Genomic DNA, 9,717 nt, shown 5'->3' on the forward strand with positions numbered 1-9,717 from the left:
ACTTTGGAAGGTCCCCATCTGCTACTGGAGCTTCATGAGCCCTCAGGAGAGATTGCTAGTCAAGTAGAGAAAAGAGTCAGGCAATGCAGTGTATCAGATCAAATAAGCTTTAAAATTTGATCCTGGTTATTCAGTTGTAGATCGTGAAGCTGAGGCTCCAATACTTTGGCCACCTCATGAGAAGAAAAGACTCCCTGGAAAAGACCCTGATGTTGGGAAAGATCAGGCACAAGGAGAAGGGGACGACAGAGAACGGGATGGTTGGACAGTGTCCTCGAAGCTACCAGCATGAGTATGACTAAACTGCAAGAGGCAGTGGAAGACGGAAGTGCTTGGCGTGCTCTGGTCCAGGGGTTCACGAAGAGTCGGGCACGACTAAACGACTAAACAACAACAATTCAGTTGTAACTGGGTAGCCACAGATGGGCAGAAGAAGAACCCAGAACAGAGACATGTTTGAACCTTTATACCTTAGGTTTTCGGGCAAAATGAAATGTCGCAAGCTGTCATATTAACGTAAAGGTGGGGTGGGTTTAGGTACATTGGTGAGGCATGCAAGGAGGCACACAGGTGCAAAGACAGTGGTGCTGGGTGCAGACACATTTGCATTTGATAGGGTTACACAGGCGTGACAACTTTAGGTGGTTCAGACAAGAGGTTGATGGACGAAATCGGAGTGGTACAATAGGTGTCAGAAACAGGGTATTCAGATGCAATGTGATTTTTTGCATGTCATATTGACATTTATGCTTTGCCTTTACAGGAAGGGAAGGAAGACATTACAAGTCAAAGGCAAGTTTGAGGACAGGCAGGTGGCTGACACTCTCAAGACTTCCGCGATTAAGAAGAAATGTAGCTGCATGGGGTACCATAGAAGGGTCTTAGCCCCAGGAAAGATTTTGCAACAGTTTTGTCTTTGTATCTCCATAAATGTTTATTGCTTCAAAGTCATTTGTCCTTGTTACATTATTTGTTACATTCAAAATGGTTACAGTTTGTTACTTCCATCAGAGTTTCTACATTTGTTTCAGATTAATACAGTGGTACCTCAGGTTAAGAACTTAATTCGTTCTGGAGGTCCGTTCTTAACCTGAAACCGTTCTTAACCTGAGGTACCACTTTAGCTAATGGGGCCTCCCGCTGCCGCTGCACAATTTCTGTTCAGATTCTGAAGGAAAGTTCTTAACCCGGGTACTATTTCTGGGTTAGTGGAGTCTGTAACCTGAAGTGTCTATAACCTGAGGTACCACTGTACAAGTGCTAAGTCAGGAATGGTTCAAGAGTCAAAAGGGGTTTTTTATATTACATGCACATGATCATAAGAAAACCATTTCAGGTACATTCAGTAAAAAGTTCCAACTAAAAAGGTGGTTTCTGAAAGGTTTTGTTAGAGAAAACAGCAAAAATCAGGTCTAAATAGCACTTTTCCTTTGCATATTTGAGTCTTCCTCTTTCAGTTGACTCCTCCTGCATAAATTAACAGGCCACTTTAGCTTGTTAGCATGTCTTGGGTGCATTTACACACACACACACACACACACACACACACACTGTATGTGTGTGTGTTCTCTATGTGTATGTTCTTTTTCTTCTTCTCCATTTACAACAGCAGAGCCCCAGAGCAAAGAGGGCAGCATCAACCACAGCAGAGCACTAGAAAGTACCAGTAGTAACTGACTAGGGGTCTTGCAGACTCCTGGTGGTTCCCTGCTCCTATTGATGCTGTTCTTAAATTTCTGGTGACTAGTTTAACAAGATACTAAGAAAATAGAGAGCTACATACAACGTCATCAGTTCCAACAGATCCCTATAGGGAAAATGGAACAGTTACGGTAAATCGGCTAATAATGGAACAGGAGATTGAGATGGCAATAAAAAGAATGAAGATAGGGAAAGCTCCAGGCCCGGACGGTATTTTGACAAAATATTGTAAGATACTAAGCTGGCAATTATTGCCGGTGCTATGTGAGGTTATGAATAATATTTTGAAAGACGCGAAAATTCCAAATACATGGAAAGAGGTGTGCATTACCCTGATTCCAAAGAAAGGCACTGATGGTTTGAATCAGGCCTATCTCATTATTGAACAGTGACTATAAGTTATTTGCAGATGTACTGGCTAATAGATTAAAAATTGTGTTAAATTAAGTAATCCATAAGGACCAAGCTGGTTTTTTACCTGGTTGACAGCTGAAAGATATCATCAGGAATATATTGGATATAATTGAGTATTTGGAGACCAGGAATGATAAACAAGCAGCGCTAATGTTTATCGATGCGGAAAAAGCGATTGATAATATTTCGTGGCATTTTATGAAAGAAAGATTTAAAATGATGGGAACAGGGGAAATGTTTTTGAAAGGTATCGGTGCCATATATTCAGAACAAAATGCCAAACTCATAATAAATAATAATTTGTCCGATAACTTTGATATCTTCAAAGGTACCTGGCAGGGTTGCCCGCTGTCACCATTGTTGTTTATTATGGTCCTGGAGGTATTAAATAAGAATTTGAGAGAATTGCCAGAAATCAGAGGTATTAAGGTGGGGGCAAACGAGTTTAAATTAAAAGCCTTTGCAGATGACCTAATCTTAACAGTAGAAGAGCCAAAAAATAGTGTACGAGAAGCTCTGGTGAAAATGGATCAATTGGGGCAAGTAGCAGGATTCAAACTTAATAAAATTAAGACCAAAATGTTAGTTAAGAATATGAATAAAGAATATATAGAGGAATTGCAATGTAGGTCAGAAATTATGGTGGCTAAGAAAGTGAAATATCTTGGAATCTGGCTGACATCGAAAAATATAAATTTATTTAAGGATAATTATGAAATCACATGGAGGGAAATCAAGAAAGAGATTTGGAATAGATTTGAACTGTCTTTTTTAAGCAGACTATCGGTGATAAAAATGAATGTTTTACCTAGAATGTTATTCTTATTTCAAACAATCCCAGTGATCAAGGGGACAGGACAATTTAGAGGATGGCAAAAAATATTATTGAGATTTGTCTGGCAGGGGAAGAAGCCGAGGATAAAATCTAAAATATTAACAGATATAAAAGAAATAGGTGGATTCTCCATGCCAGATCTGAAACTCTATTTTGAGGTGTCCTTTCTCGTTTGGCTAAGAGAATGGATCACATTGGAAAATACGAATCTTTTGGATTTGGAAGGTCACGATAATAGGTATGGGTGTCACTCGTACCTTTGGTATGATAAGGTAAAAGTTCATAAAGGTTTCCTAAACCATGCGATTAGAAGGACAATTTATGAGGTATGGAAAAGATATCACAGTGGATATCACTAATAGAGGTACTGATGGTTAAGAAAGTAAATATGGAGGGAAGGCGAGCCACCTATGAGGAAATTACCAGAAGAATGGAACAAGGGTTAAAGCTTAAACCATATGAACAAATTGAAGGTTTGTTTACAGGTTGGTTGCAATACCACCAGGTAAATGACATACTTAAAGAAGACAAGAGGAAAGCTGGGTTTGAAGATAAAAAAATCAAGATTTCAAATACAGTGGTACCTCGGGTTACATACGCTTCAGGTTACATACACTTCAGGTTACAGACTCCGCTAACCCAAAAATAGTACCTTGGGTTAAGAACTTTGCTTCAGGATGAGAACAGAAATCGTGCGACGGCAGCACAGCAGCAGCAGGAGCCCCCATTAGCTAAAGTGGTGCTTCAGGTTAAGAACAGTTTCAGGTTAAGAACGGACCTCCAGAACGAATTAAGTACGTAACCAGAGGTACCACTGTAGAATTGTTGGAAGGCAGAGGTAAAACACAATCCAAAATGTACAATCTGTTGTTAGAATGGTTTACGAAAGATGAGAAAGTGAAAGAAGCTATGATAAAACGGGCTTTAGATTTTGGGTACAACATAGAATTGGATGCATGGATAAAATTATGGAAAGAAAGTATTAAATTTACAGCTTATATGGCTCTGAAATAAAATTTAATGAAGATGATATATAGGTGGCATTTGACACCGGTAAAGCTAGCAAAAATGTACAGGATGAGGGATAAAAAATGTTGGAAATGTAAAGATGGAGATGGAGAATTCTATCACATGTGGTGGACTTGTGATAAAGTAAAGACATTTTGGGAGTTGATTTACAATGAATTAAAGAAAATTTTTAGATATGCCTTCCCCAAAAAGCCGGAAGCTTTTTTGCTTGGCTTGATGGGAAACAGGATTATGAAGTTAGATCAAAGACTATTCATGTACGCCACAGTGGCAGCTAGGACTTTGTTGGCCCAAAAATGGAAATCACTATTGTGGAGTGGCAGGCGAAGATGATGGATTTTGCTGACTTGGCCGAACTGACTTGCAGGATTCGAGACCAGGACGATCAGAAATTCCAGAAAGACTGGAGTAAATTTATTGTATACTTAAATGATAACTGTAAAAATTTAAAAACACTAGCAGGACTGAAGTAACTCCTACAATGTTGATAAGCTGTAAAGAGTCAGAATGCACAATTGGATTTGATAAGGGATACCAGCTGAAGGGAAGGAGGGAAGTTGTTAGCTCGGCAGAGCAAAAAGGTTTATATGTTGATCAATGTATTCTCTGAAGAAGTGTGTAAGGAAAATAATAAAAAATTACTGGAAAAACAGAAAACAAAAACTAGTACTGTACAGTACAATTGCATCTTATGCAGGGGTTGCATTCCAGGGATGACACATATGCAAAAAGGTGTATACTCAAACCATCCCTACACAAGCACTCCTAGCCTTCTGGAACCAGTATTCTGAGTGGGACTTGACCCCCAAACAGCATAGAGAGATTAAAAGCTCTTTTTGCACTTGGCAACCCAATCCAGTAGATAAAGCTTTTACACTCTATTCCTCGCTTGTATTTATCTAGCAGAATTTCACCCAGACAGCCTTCAACCACGTATGGTTGAAATTGCGTGAGTTAAATGCACATAAGTTGCAGTTGTGTACTGTAATGCAATCATTGACTGTTATGCCCTCATCCAGGAGGGTCTTCGGCCTCCTCAGGCATGACAGGGACAGCAGCACCTTGTTTGTGGTGTTTTGGCAGCTCCTGGAGCCTCTGGACCAAGCAGTGGATGCCAAAATCAATGAGCCACTGAAAGCTTGCCAGTTGATGTTTCTTCTTTTTTATATATATCTAATATTTTTATTAGTTTTAATATACAAAATTTTAAAGACATACCACACAAATTCTTACATACATATTCTTATTTGGACTTCCTTCAACACCTCTGATAATCTTCCGTCCTAATGACTTCTCCTGCAATTCTTAACTTAATATTGCCTTTACATTTCTTAACAAATCATCTCCCCCTTTCCATTTTTACAATATTTCTTAAGTTACTCCTCACAGAACTTCTTGTAAACCTACAAACGTAATTTGATCATCACAAATATTTTTCAAATACTCCATAAATTTAGTCCAGTCTTCGGTGAACCTCTGATCTTGCCGGTTTCGGATCCTTCCTGTTAACTTGTCTAATTCTGCGTAGTCCATTGATTTCATCCTCCATTCTTCTAACGTTGGTAGTTCTTCTTGTTTCCATTTTTGGGCCAGTAATATTCTTGCTGCTGTTACCGCATATAAAAAAAGCTTACAGTCTTTTCTATTTCTATCATTTCCAACAATACCCAAAAGAAATGCTTCTGGCATCTTTATAAAAGTATATTTCATTTTTTTTTAAAATTCGTTATATATCATCTCCCAAAAGCTTTTTTACAATCCCACCATATATGGTAAAATTATCCTTCTTTTTCTTTACATTTCCAACACTTATTACTCACTTTATACATTTTTGCAAACTTAACTGGTGTGATATACCATCTATACACCATCTTCATCACATTTTCTTTTAATGCATTGCATGCGGTAAATCTCAAACCTTCTTTCCACAGTTTTATCTGTATATTATACCCAAAATCTTTTGCCCAATGAATCATAACTGATTTTACCTCTTCATCTTTCAAATGCCATTCAAGCAGTAATTTATACATTTTAGACAAAATTTTAAAATCATTATTCAATATTTCTTATTGAAACTTTGATTCTTTTTCAGATAAACCTTTTTCTTTGACATCTTGTTTAAAGCCAGTTGATGTTTCTTCAGCTCCAGCCATCTATTGGAGGTGATGCCGCCCCAATGCCCTTGTCACTGATGTTGAAGCAGATCAGGTCAAGGGTCCTCAGCCTCCTCAGGTGTGACTGAGAAAGCAGTGCCTTGATCGTTATTATCTGACACATTATTATCTATCGCCACTTGGTAGGCTCGACGTTGAGCTCTAACCTGTGTCCGGTCAGATTCGGAGTGAGTTTTCTGCCACTGACGCTCTAGCCGTCTCAGCGATTGTTTCATCGCCCTCAGCTCCGAAGAAAACCACGGGGCTGTCCGGGCTCCATGCAATTGGAGAGGGCGCTTCGGAGCCAGACAGTCGATAGCCCTGGTTAACTCCGCATTCCAGCGGGCCACCAGGGAATCAGCTGAAAGGCCATCAACATGGGATAAAGCATCCCCTACCACTCTCTGGAAACCATTTGGATCCATTAAGTGGCGGGGGCGGACCATCCAAATTGGTCCCACCTCCCTGCAGAGGGGAAGGGTCGCGGAGAAGTCCAGTTGCACCAGGAAGCGATCTGACCATGGCACTTCTTTGGTTTCACTTTTACTTAGTGTCAGATCACCCACGTCACTAGAGGTGAATACCAGGTCTAAGGCATGTCCATGACTATGAGTTGGGCCCAACTTATTCAGGGACAGCCCCATGGAGGCCATGCTTTCCACAAAGTCCCGAGCGGCCCCTTGTAAGGTCGTGTCGGCATGGATGTTAAAATCCCCTAGGACAACCAAACTAGGTGTCTCCAGGAGAACATCCGCCACAACCTGAAGCAGCTCGGACGGGAATCCTTGGTGCAGCGGGGAGGTCGGTACACCAAAAGGAATCCTGTACTGCCCCTATTGCCCAACTTCCAGAACATGCATTCAGAAAACTGGGTCTTCCCAGTAGGACGCCTGATGCAAGCTAATGACTTCCTAAAAATCACTGCAACCCCCCCTCCCCGCCCACATGACCTGGGTTGCTGTGCGTAAGAGAAACCTGGTGGGCAAGCGGCAGCAAGGACAGGCCCATCTGCCTCATTCAACCAGGTCTCTGTCACACAAGCCAGGTCAAATCCTCCATCCACAATCAGGTCGTGGATGGCAGTGGTTTTATTCATCATTGACCTGGCATTACACAGCAACACCTTCAGGTTATGTGGGTTTCCCCTGTTGATTCCAGTATCCATCTGGTGAAGGCCAGACCTGGAGGCAGGGATAGTCTTCAAACAACGACTAAACCTGCCTCCTTGGTAATGACATGGTCTGGTCTTAGCGTAACTCCGCCTCCTGCCCATGATCACCGAGATCGGATGTCCCAGTGCTTCCCCCCCTGTAGAACTTGTCCCAGCCATCGTGTTGGCTGGGGCCTCACTCCCAGGCAGCCCTGATCCCGCCCCTTAAAAACAAAACACAAAATATACAGAACCAATAAAACAACAGAAAACAAAAACAGAACAATTATACTAAAATTAATCCCCAACCAAATATCCATTACACCCACCCACCCCCAACAAGAGAAAAAAGGAAAAAAAGAAATACAAATTTAAATTGCCACCGACTGCTTGAGGACATTTTAAAACACATTGGAACAGGGAAGCAATTGCAGAACACTTCCCAGCTTCCCCAAAAGTTTGTTTCAGATAAGGGCCTGGGCCACGCCCCCTGGGCCAGTTGGAGAAGACCCTGGAAGGGAGCAGGCCCTGCAGTCCTCACCCAGCCGATGGTCCAAGGCTTCCCTGCAACAGGAGTCCCTTGTGGGGTGCCTCAGGGTTCCGTCCTCTCCCCCATGCTTTTTAACATCTATATGAAGCCGCTGGGAGAGATCATCAGGGGGTTTGGACTGGGTGTCTATCAATATGCAGATGATACCCAGCTCTACCTCTCTTTCAGATCAGAACCAGTGAAGGCGGTGAAGGTCCTGTGTGAGTGCCTGGAGGCGGTTGGAGGATGGATGGCGGCTAATGGATTGAAGTTGAATCCTGACAAGACAGAAGTACTGTTCTTGGGGGACAGGGGGCGGGCTGGTGTGGAGGACTCCCTGGTCCTGAATGGGGTAACTGTGCCCCTGAAGGACCAGGTGCGTAGCCTGGGAGTCATTTTGGACTCACAGCTGTCCATGGAGGCGCAGGTCAATTCTGTATCCAGAGCAGCTGTCTACCAACTCCACCTGGTACGCAGGCTGAGACCCTACCTGCCCGCGGACTGTCTCGCCAGAGTGGTGCATGCTCTAGTTATCTCCCGCTTGGACTACTGCAATGCGCTCTACGTGGGGCTACCTTTGAAGGTGACTCGGAAACTACAGCTAATCCAGAATGCGGCAGCTAGACTGGTGACTGGGGGCGGCCGCCGAGACCACATAACACCGGTCTTGAAAGACCTACATTGGCTCCCAGTACGTTTCCGAGCACAATTCAAAGTGCTGGTGTTGACCTTTAAAGCCCTAAACGGCCTCGGCCCAGTATACCTGAAGGAGCGTCTCTACCCCCATCGTTCTGCCCAGGCGCTGAGGTCCAGCACCGAGGGCCTTCTGGCGGTTCCCTCATTGCGAGAAGCAAAGCTACAGGGAACCAGGCAGAGGGCCTTTTCGGTAGTGGCGCCCGCCCTGTGGAACGCCCTCCCATCAGATGTCAAAACGATAAACAACTACCTGACATTCAGAAGACATCTTAAGGCAGCCCTGTTCAGGGAAGTTTTTAATGTATGATATTTTAGTGTTTTTTGGTTTTTGTGGAAGCCGCCCAGAGTGGCTGGGGAAGCCCAGCCAGATGGGCGGGGTACAAATAATAAATTATTATTATTATTATTATTATTATTATTATTATTATTATTATTATTATATCTGAGGTCAAGGGGTGCAGGCAGGGGAGATTCTGAGACAGATAATGGTCACTATAATTGCTGAACCTATGGCAAGTCATCAGACTGAGTTGTTTCAGCTCCAGGCAGCCATTGTCAGGTGCCTGATGCTCTCATTACTGATGAAGTCACATAATTTCAAGTTGAGAGGCCTCAGCCTGCTCAGGCATGACAGAGACAGCCTCATCTGTGATTTGACAGCAACAAAGGCCAAGGTGCCATAGGCAGGAGAGCTCCTGGGCCAGATACTGGACTCTGGGGTCAGTGACCAGGCTGTATCAGTTCAGTATGAGTCTCTTGAGATGCCCCAAGTCACTGACAAAGATGCGGGAGGCCGGCACCAGTGACCTTTTTATATCTGCTCCAGAACTTCCAGGCTTTTGAGGTATTTGAAATTCCTGCCCAGGAAATTCCTGTCAGTGAAGGTCCAACACCCACAGGGAAAGCAAGTCTGCCCCCAAAACATATCTCAGCTCATCCAGTGAGAGCAAAATAGTCACTGACGTTGAGGATCTCCATGACCCCAAACTGCCAGACACCGAGTGCTTCCAGGCAGACCAGTACCAATTCTCAGTGAAGGAGTGATTCGGGACCAGCTTGACCTCCACACCCTACCACATAATGTGGAGATAGGCAGCATCTTACCAGGCCTGGCACAGATACACCGCCCTGCCCTTGTTTAGGTACCCAAATATGTTGACTACCGGCTCTGGACACAGGCAAGAAATGAGCATCTGCACCACCTAACTCT

Source organism: Podarcis bocagei (assembly GCF_964188305.1).
Source record: "Podarcis bocagei genome assembly, chromosome: Z".
Lineage (NCBI taxonomy): Eukaryota > Metazoa > Chordata > Lepidosauria > Squamata > Lacertidae > Podarcis > Podarcis bocagei.